Genomic DNA, 17,117 nt, shown 5'->3' with positions numbered 1-17,117 from the left:
TTTGTGGTCTTGAAACTATTTTAAAATCCCGTGTTTGGACACTGGTAACCAGCCCGTGCCTATTGTTTTGAAAAGTACACACCATGTGTACAGTGTAACACTCATCTCTCACTACGATTCATAAAAAAACCATGAAACAATTGTGTTGCATGTTGATAAATTCACATACTTAAATTATTGGTACATGACAAAAGGCTTTTCCATTTCCTGACTTCAGCTAGTTTTTAGGGTCCAGAACTGATTTGACCTTTTTTTCTCATGTCTTCAACAGTTTCCAAGTTTATCTGATAGCCATGTCTAAAGATCAATAAAAATAAAAAAACCCGCTAAAACAATCAATACTGTTGTAGTGGAAAACAATACAGGAGGCTGCTAGCAAGTTTATGTTGTCTTTTTTATTTTTAAATCTTAGTAAACCTAGAGCAAAGTTTTTGAATAAAAAAGTTCTCTGTTATAAATAAGTTTTGCTTTAAATATGCTTTTTTATCAAAACCTCAGCCTGAGTGTGGAAGAGAGTTGCCGGCGCAGCACAAAACTCTTTGTTTTGCTAACTATCTGCATTAGCATGTGTGCCATACACATGCTAATGCAGATAGTTAGCAAAACAGAGAGTTTTACTCTACAGTCAGCAGGCTAAAATATCACAAAGACATAATGTAGTGTTCAGCGACAAGGGAAGCTTTCTCAAAATATGCCACCTTTCTTTAATTCATACAAAAACAGCAAGCTACAATCTATGCTAGCTAGCCAGAGGCTAAATGCTCCCCTTTGATTCTTCCCCAACTAATCCCCTATTTTTTTTTAATTCTGGAGCCATATCGATCTTTACATTTCTTTACTACTACATCCTCCCTTATGTCAATATTTAAGGACACGCTCGCCTTTAATGAAATCTCTAATAAGCAAAAAATCCATTTCACCTTGTAGCTCTAATTAAGTGTCCTGATTTACATAAATCCTTGAACAGGAACCAGGAGGGGGTTATCCAGAGATAAACAACGAGGAGGAGGACGGAGAAAGCGAGCGGAGGAGGGCAGCAGATGGCCAGGAGTGGTCAGCTGTTAATACACACGAGGGGTCGGGACTGCCCTGCCCTCCCATTCTACCGGCCATTAATAATGCAGAGCCACCCAGAGGAACTCCAGCGAGCGTCTTTTTTTAAACTCTGCTGCAGGAAAGCACAAACCTTGATGTCACGACTGGAAGCGATGGATTTCTCTCCATCTGTTCGTTCATTTCAATCAGAAAACAGTAATTAGATTTGGGTGATGTCTCTCTCCACTGCACACTGACGTTTTCTTGTGTTGTTTGTTTGTTTGATTTTTTTTGTTTTGTTCATAATTGCATTGATCAGCCAAACGGGAGGGAAATTACAGGTTGCAACAAAAAAGCTTTGACAAGCAAAACTTCCGCCACGGCGCAAGAAAGAGAGAGAGAGAGGAACAAATTCAAGATGTACCGGCCCAGTGTATTGGCTTCCAGGATGTCAGTTTTGCTCCATATTGGATTTTCCACAAGTCAGTCTTTCCTGGAAACATTTTCCCTCCCTGCCTCCATCAGGGCTTATTTACTTATTTATTGATTCCTCCCAAAGGAGGAATCCATCATTCATTGCTGGTGACAAATATTTATCACTGCGTTGTATTTCTGTGATCGGGGAGTTGTGCGTTTTTTTGTTTTTTGTTTTCTTTTTCTGATAATGTAGTTAATTTTTGACGGCAACGTCAATAAGACTTCATTTAATTTGCGTGAATTGATTTGGTGAGCGAGGAGAAAAAGATCCATAATTGCTGCTCTCGGAGCATTCAGTGCACTGGCACCACTATTAGAAACCACCAAACAGATTACAGCACTCGCTCCATGGTATCATTTTTATTCACAATAGACTGAATATGCACTTGTCTGTTCAATTAAAGTTGAGCTGTATAAGTGGCAAGTGCTTGCGCTTTGGCAATGCAAAAATAAAAACTGACCTCATTAGGCTCCTGAAAGTGAGTGGGATTAAGTGAGGAAGTTGGAAAAAAGGAGGCAGGGGGGAAATCTGTCTAAATAAGAGAAGGGGGAGGAAGAGAAAACGCTCAAAGAGAGGCCATAGCTGGAGGAGAGCAAAGGCATCACGTCCTGGAACAACTGCAATCAGGGCTGCTGCCAGAAGCCCCTGAATCTATCTTCGCTGCCTGATGAAAACGTCTCAGCAGGTCTGGCATCCACAAAGGCAGGACTAGAGGTGCTGCGGTGGAGCGCATGAGCTCCAGAATGCACCAAACCTCGCAGAAAAGAGTTTCTGTGGCACACAAACCAATATAAAGGCATACATTTTGTGCAGAAAACCCAATAAAACCGAAACTCTGAACAAGTGTTGTTGATTTCTGCATAGTTAGACAGAATGCGACGTTTTGAGTCGGCGAATTTGCATCAAACTTGCATAACGAAGAGGCACAGAGTCACTATTCGTCGCATTTGTCTGCTGAAACAGTTAATCGGGTTAATCGATTGTTGAAATCATCGTCAACTAATTTAGTGATCGTTTATTTGTTAATTTGAGCATAAAGACTCAAAAGAGGCCATTTGATAATTATTCCAAAACTGAACAAAATCTACGCACATTTAGCATTGCAGATAAAAACACCCCCGTCTGTAATTCTGCTCTACCCAAAGCTCCTCAAGTGGCATATTTTTTGCTTCATTTTACTTCATTCACTAAAGCAATGCTATGTTATCGCATCTTAGGCAATAAAATGTTAAGTTTCTTATTTAAAAAGGGAATTTAGTTATTTGTTTATTTGCATTTATTGATGTATTCCTGATATTGTATAAAAAAAACTTTATTCAATAGGATTACTTGAAGAATGTGGCCATTTTTATCTGATTAATCGATTAATTATCAGAATAATCGACAGAATAAACAAATTGTAAAATAATCGCAAGCTGCAACCCTACTTCCATCTTTTTTTTATATCAATCTGACATAAATCAATAAGGTTAAATGACAATCTATAAAATGTGCCGATTGTTTATATCCGATTAATCGTCAGAATAATAATTACTAAAATAATCGTTTGTTGCAGCCCTACTTTAATTTTTTTTAAATTAATCTGACATCTACATTTATTGGATTTTTGTTGTTGTAATAAGTTAGAAATGGAGCAATGTACACAGCAGAGTGTCCCAATGAAAGTTTCAGCACAGCAATGGGAGTCTCAGTAGAGAGTGAAGACACACTCCTTCTGTGTATTTTGTAATATGAGCGCGTCTGCTGTGTTTTTTGTTTTGGTTTTTTTTTTGGCAGCTGGACCAGCCTCAGCAAGAGGGCTACGTTGTTCTCTACTTTACAAAGCACATCACCCAATAAATAAATCTTGCAGTAAACTCCCCCCTTTTTTACTCAGAACATTTGATTCTGAACTAACTTTAAACAAGTTAAATGCAGAACCAGGCATGTGTAAAAAGTCTTTAAAAAAACCTATTTTCAGTTTTGCGCCAGAGACCGTCAGATTTTTATTCTTGTATTCCAGTCTTCACATATTCACATCTGTGACAGAAGGAGAGAAAACCTCACACCCAAACAATGGACGCCATGTAGATGGCGTCTAGTTGTTGTTATGGAGACTAAGGTGCAACTCTGCTAACTCAGCAATGTGGCAAGGTAAATATGAGTCACTGTCCAACCTGACAGCCGGCGGCTAAAATAAACGGGCCTCTGTGTTGTGACAATGTGAGATTTTTACTAAACTGAAAGTGAGTTTCTGTTGATCAGAAAGGTCTGCAGTCTGTTGCACCGAGTTCTTCTTAAAGTCAGTAACGGGGTTTATTGGTGCGGAACAATAAAAAGGCGAGTCGTGCTCTCTGGCGTAAACCCGTGCAAACGACTCGAACGAAATGTGGGTGTCGAGTTCCCATCGATGCTTAGTTTACAATAAATATTCATGACTGCAGCAAAGTCATACACCACGTGATTAAATGTCGATTAAACACTTTCACTGTTCCACCTGCAGCCAGATTTTAGCAAGTTTTTTTTCTAAAGTTGACTAGTGGGAAAGCAGCTAACGGTCATATAGGATTCTGATTTAGCATTAATCTGTCTTTCCTGACAAGGAGAGCCCCGTAAGCTCATAAAAGACTTCAAGGGGACTCTCGGCCTGCTTTCGGTTCTCAGGTTTCAGCCTGGTTTCAATACCTTAAGGTAACAGTGCTGCTGACAATTTAGCTAACGCTCAAAAACGAACTAAATATCTCATGAATGTTTTAATGCTGCAATCTTTTTTTTCTTCCTCATATAACATCTTCAGCTTTAATTAGAGAGAGTGCTGGCCAAGCTAGAGGAAAACTCACAAGACTGAATAAAAGCTTCAAGATTTGTCAAATGTCTCCAGAGGGAATGTTTCATGCTTGTATAAAGGGCTGCACAAGTTTTTCACTTCCGATACGATACCGATATTGCAGTTTTGAGTATTAGCCGATTCCGATCCAATATCAAAAGTCAACAACAATAAGTATGAGAACGACCAACTCATTTATTATTAACCAATCGGCGCTGCTGGATAGAAACGCTGGGCTGGAATTCTGGAGAGGAGTGCATATATCCGAGATTTTCGATGCAGGCCGATATAATCTGATACTTGCTTTTGGCTGATATTGGACTGATACTCAATATCAATATCAGATTGGGACACCTCTGCTTATAAACAGTATGTAAAAGATTTAGCTATTTGGTCCCAATGGGAAGATGTAAGTTTGGATATGTCAAGGTGAAGCTTTAAAAATGTAATAAGTGTCATAACAGAGAACCCTTTAATGTTTTAAAGGGTTCTCTCACACAATGCACTGCACACAATGGATGGAATATTAAATGAACACAAATTCAACAATGATCTTAAACATATATCGGAATTTCAATTTTTAACGGATAAAGCAGGCAAAGATTTAGCATCTGAAAAGGTCTTGACCTCAACATTACTGAAAACACATCCAAACTTTTACACTAACTGACAGGGTTTTTTTTATTAATAAGTTGTTTTATCATTCCTTTATGAAAAACAACAACAACAATGGTTGTACCTTTAAAAGCACTAAATGAATTACCAAATGTATGTGAACTCATCGCCACTGCAGATTTCACACGACGTCCTGCCTTTTCATGGATTGGGGTTGTAGTGAGGGGAAAACAAAACTATTTTCTGCAAACCTTCCAGATGGCAAAAAGGGAGAAGAAAAAAAACAAAAAACACATCTTTAATATAAACAACTTCTCCTCACTGGGAAGACTAAGGAGAACATATAATCACACCAACACAGGCTTATCTCTAGTGATGTGCTAATGTGGAACATAATTCAGTGTTTGAGATTGTGATTTTTAGGCTCCACATGTCGTTGCTAACCATGCTATCTTATTCATATGGCTGCTGGAAAACTTAAAAATATCGGCTTATGCAGATTGGAGTGGTGTACGAGCAATGTTTATATCACTACGCTCCTGGACCGAAGTTCATTTAGCATGCCGTCAGTGTACACAAGCCCCTTCCTTTGCTTCTGCTGTAAACACCAGCCCATCCAGCCCAGGCCTGTGCCCCCTCCCCCTTGCCTCCTGTTCCCCCTGAGCTCTCACATGACCCATCTGCTTCAGCTTTCTGGCCTTCCATGGGCCATTTCTGATCAACACAGACACGCACGCGCGCCCTCGCAAGCACTAAAGAAGCTGCGGTATCTCCATTCTGTTTGGCTAGCTTCTGAACACAGAGGGCAACGCCTGAGATGAGAACTCCCTTCATCTCAGCAGGAAACAGACCTGTTTGAAACGGTAACGTCCACAGCACATTTAGCTTCTGGAAGAGACTTTTGTTGTTGTTTCCCCTCCCCCTTCAAGTACAGAGAGGCAGGAAAAATTGTAGCTGTATTTGGATGAAAACGTATATATTTTCCCAGCCGTGCCTCCAGTTAAAGTCTGGCGCATCAACCGTTCCCCACTCCACATCTAAAGCAAACTACCGGGATCCAAACACCTCGCCGAGCGAGAGGTCAAGCATCAATGGTCCCGTTACCACGGCATCCAGCTGCCTGCCGTGTGGCTGGCGGGATCGGTCGCGTTGACTCGATGCATGTGGCACGTAGATGACAATTAGGCACGCGCAAACAGACGCGCACCAAGCAGATAGGAGACATCTGGTGCAGTGACGACATAATGGCTATGATGCAATGTTGACCCTTACGCTTTGCTGCTGCCATGTGCCGCAGGAGCACATACACACACACATACAGTCACACACACACACACCCACCCACACACACAGGGTAAGATTGATAATGTGACAGTACAGTAAAGCTGAAAACAGGACAACCATATCATGAGACAATAACAACCTACAAGATGCATTGACAAGAACGAGATGAGATCTGAGCAATAGTTTTTGAAATGCTAAATATCACAATGTTTCTTTTTGTTCCCCACAAACGATTAAAAGTGTTTTAAATAATCTAATCATTGGGGGACGTTCCATTCCAGGCTTGACTCGTCGATATACAATTTTGTTTATGACTGACTAATTCTAAAGTGTCCCTAATGCCAAAAAAAGCACAACCTTCTGGCTGCTCAATAAAATACAATAAAGTTTTCTCAATAAGCTCAACAATGCAGCAAACTTTGCTGAATGCTTTCTTCACAGTTTCTCAACTAAGAGTCAGGCGCCAGCAAACGCTATTTGCGGTTCAGCGTTGTCAGATTCAGCTATACTCAAATTTTTATGTGGAACGTAACTCCCAATTATTTATGGTAAATGCCAGCACGGTAATAACTAGCCAGGTCAGGCCTCTCAACTACTGATTGCTGGAGCCGTGGACTTTGTTGAAGTTAAAACTTTCACACAACTGCTAATGTTTACCCTTGATGTAGGTGTAGCCCAGTGATAAACTGAGGTTATGGTAGTTACTATTTGTTAAGGTTAATTTTACATAGTTCAAAATAAGATACAAGTATATTAAAAGTAAATTACTGTTTACTCAAACATACATTGGTGAACAACTAAGTGTTTAGTATTCTTCTTTCTGAAAGAAATACATTGGTATTTTCCTTCACCTTAATAGTTGAATAATATAAAGGTCACTATTGAGTAATTATCTTATTTGATGATTAAAACTATTGTTTGTTAGTGAGCTATTGTGTAAATATTGTAACTGAAAGAAGCAGTGTGACGTAAGCTGCACTGCGCATTCTCTGATCTCACCATTTTCATTGGCAGTGGGGACAGTTTGTCCAGTGCGGGATGGGGATTGGTGGAGAGGAGGAGGAGGCGGGAGCAATGGAGAGAGTGGTAAGGGTGGAGAACGGAGGCGGACGAGGAAAAAAAAAAAACAATAACAAAAAGAGGAATAAATAAGAAAGAAAAGAGAGACGAAAAGGAGAGACAAAGGGACAACAGGACGTGAGAGCACGGAAGTCGGGAGAAGTTGAAGGAGTTCAGTTGACGCTGGAGGGACGAGCCAAGAGGGGACCGGAGCAAGTGGTCGCGACGGACTTCGGGCTAAGCTAAGTGGGCTAACGCTTTAGCGCCACGGTCCTGCGGCAGCCGTTGAGCCGCTGCGAAGTTGAGAGGAGGGAGGCATCTCAGCGTTTCCTATGTTTTCCCCGAATTGCACCGCTCTCAAATTGTTTCTTTCATTCGTCCTCCCTCTGGGATTTCAACGTCTACTCCTCGTTGGTCACAGGCCTGCACCGTTGGGTTTTCTCGGGGGTTTTTTTCCCATTTCTCCACCACCATTTGAAGGTCGTGAGTAGAACTGACTGTTCAGGACGATATATTAGCTTGGACATTGCTTGTGAACATTAAGTGTTTAGTGGGCCTGCCTTATGTGCTGCCTTATGTGAAAAGTATATGTTGTTTTCCATTTTTTGTTTGTTTTGTTTTCCTAAAACTTAAAAGTATTCACAGCTTACAGTTCAATGGTGATTAACAGTGAGGGTTCCCTGTCACAGTAGTTAATAAAGTGAAGCTGAGTAATTTTGCCTGAATTTCTATTTCTCTGGGTCATATTTGTTACAAACCAGGTCAGTGGTATTACCTAACCCAAGCACCCACCATTTTAGTTTTTCTCATAGAGTGGTTTAAGGTGCTACATAGGTAATGCACCAGTTCGACACTATGAAACTTACCAAAATTGCCTATATTGTAAACAGTTGTCCTAAGTTGCAAAGAGAGAAGTGTCGATCTGAATGAGGCCGCTGTTGATGTCAACTCAATCTTTGAAAGAGTGACCAACACAGACTGAACGACTTTGTTCACTTCGTCCGCTGCTATTGCTAAATCTACAAGCTGACTGCAACAACATCATCATTCTCAACATCGTCATTCACAACTTGTCCTTCTGTTCGCTGATTTACCTGGTTCAAATTCTACCCGAGGAATCCACTTCAATGGGAGAAATCGCAGGCAGAGCAGTGAAGGCAGATTAGAATCAAGTGAAATTGTGCAGGAAGGCAATGGTCAGGGTATGCCTAGTTGTGTTTTTTTTCATAACGCAAAACTTAAATATTCAAAAGAATAATGCAAATGGAGAGAAATACTTAGGTGCACTGATCTTTGACCCGGTATTGACTGGCATTTTTAAAGCAGCCGAACCAGGAACGTTTTTAGGTTTTCTTGCCGCTGACCGGCACATCAGAAGACTGTAGATGTTAGCTTCAGCGGTTTCCACTGTGTGTATTATTGCACTTGAAGGTATATTTGATGTTTGAACTATTGAAACGTTCACTTAGTACCCTTTTTAGAGGAGGTCTCAAGTGTTTGGTCATTTCAGCTATTCGTAGACAATTGTAATCCTTGCAAATATCCGCAGTATTTGTAGGGCTAGCAAGCTGGGCTAGCAAGCAGTTTTTGCTGACGTTGTAGAAGCAGCAGAGCAGACGTTCCATACCGAGGGATTAGTGCTCGATGCAGCCATCCTGGGTCCCATTCCTGACCATATTTGCTGCATGTCTTCCTCCCTCTGTCTCAATACAGTGAGTAAGTGTCACCAGTGCCACACAATCTTCAAAACAAGAAGATTACATGATGACAGTTTTGTTTCTCTGTTAATATCTAAGGCTGGTATACAGTAAGAATTTAACACCGGTCCATACCAAGGCCTTTGAAACAGCATTTTAATCCTAAAACATAACCCAGTACGATTTTGAACGTATTCTTAGGAGCCTCGGTGTGGCTGTTCACAGATGACAAATAAAGCTCGCATCTTTTAATGAGGCTTGGAACAGTTTTGTTTCTGAGAACAAAAAGGTAATGAATTGTCTCCTGTGACTCTGTCAGCTTGTTGGAAGATAATAGTCTCAGACGGCAGCGAGTCAATGACACACAAAAAAACACGCTAACCAGCCATAAAAAGGATGTAAAAGTTCTAAGAGTTGTGTCTCACTGGTACTCAAATGACATTAAGAAAACATTAAACGGCGCTTTGAAGCAGCACGTGTGTGTCGCTGAACGGCTCAGTCCAAGCGTGGCTGTCTGCTGTCGGTGGTGTGCGTGTGCGGGGGTGTGCTTGTGTGTGTATTGTTAGCAGTTGAGCTGAATGTACGGGAAGATGGGAAGGAGAGTGCCCACCAGGATCTCTTCATTGTCTGTCTGACAATGTGCTGTGGCTCGCTCAATAGAGGCATTAACATCTGGGTTCAGTCTGTGTGTGAGAACAGGCACTGTGTGAGGCTTTGTTAAAGCTAACACTGGATTTCAAGTTGATGTTTTAATTTAAACCAAAAAAGATGGAAATATTCAAAAACCAAAACTGTTTTCACCGACAACTCCTTTTGAAACTGCTTCACGTAATTGATAAAAGGGCCATGAACGTCCCTTTATTATTAAGATCAGACTTTTTGGGGGGACAATCAGCCTTATTTTATTTCCTAAACCTAGAAGCTGACCTATTGAGGAATTCCTTATAGACACAATCATTCACTCTCAGCAACAAGTACCAGTGCCAGATTTTAGGAAGAGCTTAAAGGGGGGAAGTACTAGTTTTCTCAGGACCCCAAAATGTATATTTTTGTTTTTAAATTAGTTAATGTTTTATGTAGATACAGAAAACATAAAGTGTGTTTTAATTAGATTGGTTTTATATACAGTATGTAAACAATACACAACTATTGGAGAATGATGATGTTATAACCATGCCTCAAATGTAACCTGAAAGCACAAGAGTTTCAGCTAGTTTTAGTTAGTTGATACTAGCCAGCTAAAACTAGCTAAAACTAGATTGTTTCAGCTAGCTTTAGCTGGCTGAAAGTAGCTAGCTAAAACTAGATTGTTTCAGCTAGCTTTAGCTGGCTGAAAGTAGCTAGCTAAAACTAGATTGTTTCAGCTAGCTTTAGCTGGCTGAAAGTAGCTAGCTAAAACTAGATTGTTTCAGCTAGCTTTAGCTGGCTGAATGTAGCTAGCTAAAACTAGATTGTTTCAGCTAGCTTTAGCTGGCTGAATGTAGCTATGTAAAACTAGCTGAAACTCTGTATGCTTGCTAGTTTCAGCTAGTTACAAGCAGCTTGTTTGAGCTAGCTGAAACTAGCTCAGACTATCTAGGTTCCCTTGTTTGTCTTCTTCTTCTTGAGTTTATTGGTGGTTGGCAACAAACTTTAAGTAGCATTACCGCCACTTACTGGTATGGAGTGTGGTTCGAGATGGACTATCTATTTATATAAATATATATATATATATATATACTCCTACAAATAACAATAATGAATAAACTAAATAAATAAATCATACATATATATATATATATATATATATATATATATATATCCCTTGTTTGTCTTTGGTAAATTACAATTTCTGAGTTACAACGCCACATACAGGCCACGCATAGGTGTTACAACATTTTTGGCAACACAAAAACTACAAAAATCGCTTCAAGAAAATATTTTCATATGAACACTTTTTTTTTAAAACTGAGAGAACAGCTTGGGCTATCTGATTGATTATGAAAAGTTATTTTAACATACTTAAAAGTTTTTAAACAAGTTTAGCCAAAAGTACATGCAAATTATAATTTTCATTGGGCTGAAAAACCATTTCTAAATGCAAATAACTCCCAAAGGAACTTCAGTCAACTATCATATCCAGAATAATCAAACTAACAACGAAGTTGAGAAACAAGATGGCTGCTCAAGAAAACCTGAAGTAATGAACAAAATATGATTGTTGATTGACTTTAAATTGTAATAGAATTCATAAACTTCAAACAGAATACTTTTATTGTTTTCAAACACATACCCAATAAATAATCAGTTACAATTTACATCTGTGGCTACAGGACACCAAACCTGACTACGGCCCCAGGGCCCACATCTTCCTAGATGCAGCCCTGCTACATGTGCTACAATGGCTGTGTGAACCCTCTAGAGCAGGGCTCTCAAACTCCAGTCCTCGAGGGCCGCAGTCCTGCAGTTTTTAGATGTGCCACAGGTACAAAACACTGCAATGAAATGGCTTAATTACCTCCTCCTTGTGTAGATCAGTTTTCCAGAGCCTTAATGACCTAATTATTCTGTTCAGGTGTGGTGCAGCAGAGGCACATCTAAAAGTTGCAGGACTGTGGCCCTCAAGGACTGGAGTTTGAGACCCCTGCTCTAGAGTCAATGGTGCAAATCTCACTTTGGAAAGAAGACCCCCACAGTGACTCTTGCATGAAGCCCACATCCTCCAGCCCACATCGCTGTGACGTGCCTCCACTAACTTCTCCCACAATCCTCATAGTGTCTGCGCTCTGCACCACCCCCCGGGCCTGTCTGTTAGTTAACTGGTGCTGGCACCATCCAGCTTGTAAACCCACCCACCCCCCACCGAATCCCACCCCACTCAATGTTCAGAGTGGACACACGCCCATCCGGCCCTCCCCCTTTCCTGAGTAATTACAATAATCACTCAACTGAAGCTAACGCTTATTTCATTAGGTAAATCTGTAAGGGAATAAGGAGAAAAAAGCACTCCAAAGCAATATTTCTAAGCAGTGGTGGATAATGTTAGGTGTTTATTATGAGTTCAAGCTCATCCAAAAAAAAAAAACCCCAGTAAAATTAGACCTCTGCATATAAAAACTGCCCACATACAAACAACAATTTTCCATAAAATGAATCAAACTCACTTTAAATATAGTTCAATACCTGCATGGTCATGATTTCTATCTGCATCTCCTATTTTGTTGCATATTTAATCAAGATAAAATCTATCCTCCCCTCCAAAAAAAATAAAGAAATATAAAGCTGTACATCCCATGTCTCTGAGATGACATAAGACACTGTCTTACTTTAGCGGCAGGAAAACATCTTAAATCTGAAGGAGGTTTGTGAAGACAGACAAACGAGTCCAGAGCTGAGCCGTCACAAGAAGGGAAGATGTTCAGATAAGCGAACGTAAAATAAGTTCACAATGCGTGCGGTGAAAAAGTACCGGCAAGTCCCGCAGGGTGACGGAACCGGAACACAGCATTCAGTCATTTCACCAGCGGCCAATCCAATCAGATAGAACATTTCAAAAAAGGAAAACAAAAACAGATTTTTCACAAGGTAAAGTCTAACAATCGTCATCATCAGGTCAGTTTCACCTCAAGAGTCACGTGCTGTATGGCTGACACGTAAATGCAACTCATATGTTTCACAATTTGAGTCAAACTTTGCCAAAAGTTGCTACTTTAGCTGTTTTTGCTAGCCTGTCCCCTCCTGTGATGTCACGGACTTAAACAAACACAAAGCAGAAAAAGTGTTTGGGTTTTTTTTGTGTGTGTGTTTTTTCCAGTGCGCCTTTTTCAAAAATAAAACTGTGTCGTTGCGAAACCCTGCTGCGTGAAATCAAAAACACATTATCACTCGGTTCTGTTTAAACCCTCAGTTTAAATTTGTTAGACGGAGAGGAAACAATACAGCAGTGGGTATAGACTCTTTAAAATGTCGAAGAAGGCAAACTACTCGAAGTCTTCGGGGAGCTAACAGTAAGTCAGAGATGTTGCGCTGGAATAATTTTTTTTTTAAAAGCCTCGTGAAGCTCTTAGAACTTGAGAGCTAAATATTCCAGATTTACGTGAGAGGGCTGCAGAGTCACATCTGGCTAAGTCAGAAGCTTTGTGATGCACGTTGTGCATTGATTTCTATTTTCTTTTTTTTTTTGTAGAGCGGCTTACTCAGCGTGTGCTTTCCGGAGACGCTTCAGGTCTCTCCCAGCCGCTCCTGACCGCACTGCGCCGTGTTTACACCGCGCCGCGCCGAGGTAAAAGTTGCGCCGCACCGAAACCCAGAACCGGTAACCCGACCCGGACCGCCGTTAACGGCGCACACCGCGTAGCCCCGTTCGCGTTATTTCTACAAAAACACACGTCCACAGAAAGCTGCCTCACTGCAACAGTTTATGCTCCGCACTCTCGTCGCTGATGTGGTTTTTCCACCTTTCCCACCTCCGTTGACTTCCGTCGCTGCGCTCTCAGCCGCTACGACATGAATAACGGCTCCAAACTTACCTTATTATTACGCTGATGATCGCAGCCGCTGCGTCCTGCCTGCCTCCCCCCCTCCACAGCCGACGGATCCAGCAGGCTATCCTTCTCCTTCTCTCCTTTATCTGGCGTTTGTTGTTTCTTTCTTCTTCTTTTTCCCCCTTTGACTTATAAATTATTCCACATCCCCCATCAACCTCTGACGAATCGGTCCGCGGTTCCTCTCTCCCGTGTCCTCTCTGATACGAAATGTTTGGACTTAAAAGAGGCAAATCGTGCCATATGATCCTGTCATTCAGTTTCTGCACAGAAGAACTGGCTCCTCTACGCGCAACTCCCCTCCCAAGGCTTTGTAACACGAAACCCAGAGGAGGAAGAGGAGGAGGAGGAGGAGGAGGAGGGAGAAAAAGGAGGAGGAAAAAGAAAGAAGAGAGAGCGTGAATTTAATCCACTAAGTGGGACGAGCTAGGAGGATCTGTCCGCCTCTCTGTCTCAGAAGTTTCAGCAGCCTGACGGAGAAATGTGAGCGCTGCGTCTCTGTGCCAGGCTCCGCTAGAAATGATGAGTGCTGCTGCTGCTGCTGGTGCGTGGCGCTGCAGCGCGTGGTGTGTGTGTGTGTGTGTGTGTGTGTATGCGTGCGCCCCCCTTCTACTCCAGCCTGCTTCTGCAGTACGCAGCGCAGCAGGAACCTGGGAGGGTTTAAAAAAAAAAAAAGGCACACAAACTCGTCTCCGCCCATTAGCCCCTATGAACAAGGGCCCCGACATCCCAGGGCCCCTGCTGAAGCCAGTTTTCATTGTGTGCAAAGTAAAGGTCTGTTTTTTTTTGTTGTTGTTGGGGTTTTTTTTTTTAGGGGGTCCTCAACATGGAGTCTGACCTCGGACAACCCAATGAGGACCCCCTCACAAACCAAGTGAGCATTTTGGGGAAAAGGGCTTTTGGTTCTAGACCTCAGCGGTCAGTTCTGGTTCTGACTAAACCAGAGTCCTGCTCTGAGAAAGTCCGAGCTGCAACATCTGGAGGGCTGAGGAGTTTGTTTACCGATTGAAATTGTTTGCATTCTGTCTCGTTTCCACCACAAAAAAAAAAAAAAGAAAAGAAAATGGACTCCTTAGGATTTGATGTCACAGATCTACGGAAGCCGAGAGGGGACCGCATCTACTGTTTCCCGATGGTTTTCTCTCGCTAAGGACCCTTCATAGATCAAATCTCTGTGAAATTGTATCTGTGAAGCGGGAAACACGCGGGAAAAGCGCATCAAGCGCAACGCGAATTAAAAAAACGGACAAAGATCTTCATTAGAAAGCAGACGAGTGAATCAAATCTGGGAAAGAATGCAGAGGAACTTCAGAGGTTGTGCTGCTCTTTCTAATGTCAGTTGATGCTAATTTAACGAAATGTTTACCGCAAACACCCGGACTCAAGAGTTATATGCAGTAACTTCTGTCTTAAGGTCCTGTTGTTTGAAGTGGTCTGGTCTGCCCAATAAAAATGGCTAATGGACAGTTTTTTTGGAGTTCTTTTTGACCACACTTAAAACATTTACAAAAAAAAAAAAAAAAGCTGCATTCCTCCGATCTGGACAAACAGTCATAATGAGCCCGTGTCTCCAACACTGACAGGGGATCGACCGTAAAGCGGAGCTAATCTCCCGCCGTCACAACCATCCTCTGGATCATCATCGCTCATCTGCGTCAGTGAACGACGGATTTGGTCACCCGACAAAGTTCGGCATCGCCACGGTGACAAGCTTGAGTCCGTATATTTCCCTCGCCGTTGTAAGGCGGAGAAATTGAACAGCGCCATGTTTATGAAGCAGAACCTCGCTGAGAGCGGCGGAGGACGCGGGCTTTTTAGTTGCAGCTTTCGGCATTCAGGTGATTTAAAATTCCTCACAGTGGAATATGTTCGCTCAGATCACGCCGAGACACGTCGAGTTTTGCTGAAAATATTAAAGCCGCTCGAAAGTACCGAGAGATGTTCGTTAGCTATTCTGGCCTGCTCCAGCCTGTTATTCTAATCTCATTTATTGGTTGAAATCTTTGGGGAATCATGCTTTTTATATATATATATATATATATATATATATATATATATATATATATATATATATATATATATATATATATAATTTGTGTGTCTAAACAATAAGTCGGAGCGTTGACAAGCTGAAAACGTCATCCTGCTGAATTACATCCAGTCTCCAGGAACAAAGACGTTGCTCTCCCAGGGACTCCGTCACCAACAGCCAGGTGCCATCGGGTGCTGAAGTGATGTCAGAAAGTCTACTTTTGAGACACATCAAAATGGTTTTATCTTGTCAGATGTGTTATTCATATGTTTGAAAGTCTATGAATTTGTCATTGATGCATAATTTGATACTGTCGGTTATGAAACTGCCGGGTTTAAAATAAGCGTCTGTGAGGGATTTTGCTTGGTTTCCATGGTGGCATTTGACAAAATGTGACGTTCATTGCTTGTTTCAAAATTATACATTTATGGTGCGAAGCACGTTGAACTGCCTTGTTGATGAAATGTGCACAATTGCACTTGATTTAACTCAACACAACAAGGTTGTGGGGTATAAGTTTGCCCCATCGTACTGGGTGAGGGTTTAAATCCTGAAAACGGGTTTGAAATAATTCACTTTAAAGCCACCAGAGACTGAACTGAAAAGTTGTCACAAATGTGATTTTAAGTTTTACTTTTAATTTGTTCAGTTTGCAGAGGCTACATGCTACATTGATTTCAGACGCACTCTTGCATCTGTGTCTTGTGAAATAAACACGCTTTTCCACCACAGCTTGCTCCTGTTAATGTGAGCAGCGGCCATATTGGAACGCGAAGTCCGCCTTGCAAGTGACAACTGGGGATAGACGGAGTTGCTCTCACTTTGCCGGTGGGAAATCTGACTTCAGAGGGCGTCCCAGTTGATTTTTTCCAAACCAACTATTCAAAGCTGGACAGCAGCAGATTGGGAAAACATTTCATTCATTGGCCTTTCGCTTCGGCTGCAACATTCGGACTGTAGCGTCAGAATTTGGCTTTCGCGACATGAAAACCTGGATTCGTCCTGCCTTTCATTAATAGGCAAGGCTGCTGTCGTTGGTGTAACGGTATGACTTCACTGAACGCTGTTTGAATGTCACAGCCGACCTGAATGTTATTATTCGTCCCATCATGACCTCTGTGACCCCATCTTCTGGTACCTACATCGAGCAGGATAATGTGTCACAAAGCTCAACTAATCTCAACCCGGTGTGTTAAAAAATGAAGATTATTTAACTCCACTATTACAGATATACTTTCCTTGCAATTGAAAATGTTAAGTACAACATGACGTATTCATCTTTTTGTAACCAAGCTTTTTTAAAAAAAAAAAAATAAGTAGAAGCAGAGACATTTACTGAAAAACCAACCCAAATCTGCTCTTACTTAATTTAGTAAACTCTGCGAAATATAGCAAGCTTTTTGAAAGAAAGAGACCCGGATCTCGGTATTACAGTTGAAAAAAAATCCAACAATTGTTCCAGCAAGCCTGAAGGAATTTTAAAAATTGGTGCCTTTCATTTAATACCGTAAACATTGGGATTTGGAACTACAATGAATAAGATCCTTTTCATTTTCCTAAAAAGAAAGAGGTGATTGAGTGCATCAGA

The 17,117-nt window shown here is 41.4% G+C and overlaps 1 protein-coding gene across 2 annotated transcripts in view; it reads right to left on the bottom strand.

The window, feature by feature from the left end:
* sema4c (sema domain, immunoglobulin domain (Ig), transmembrane domain (TM) and short cytoplasmic domain, (semaphorin) 4C) overlaps window positions 1-14,056 on the bottom strand; it is a 129,628-nt gene extending 115,572 nt beyond the window's left edge. For both annotated transcript variants that reach the window (XM_028033490.1, XM_028033489.1), the window contains exon 1: window positions 13,483-14,056. The gene's annotated coding sequence lies outside the window, so the exon portion shown is untranslated. The remainder of the gene's footprint in view (window positions 1-13,482) is intronic.
* Between the last annotated feature and the right edge of the window lie 3,061 nt (window positions 14,057-17,117).

This window comes from Xiphophorus couchianus, chromosome 12 (genome assembly GCF_001444195.1).
Source record: "Xiphophorus couchianus chromosome 12, X_couchianus-1.0, whole genome shotgun sequence".
NCBI classification, from domain to species: domain Eukaryota; kingdom Metazoa; phylum Chordata; class Actinopteri; order Cyprinodontiformes; family Poeciliidae; genus Xiphophorus; species Xiphophorus couchianus.
This window is presented reverse-complemented; position numbering and strand designations above follow the sequence as displayed.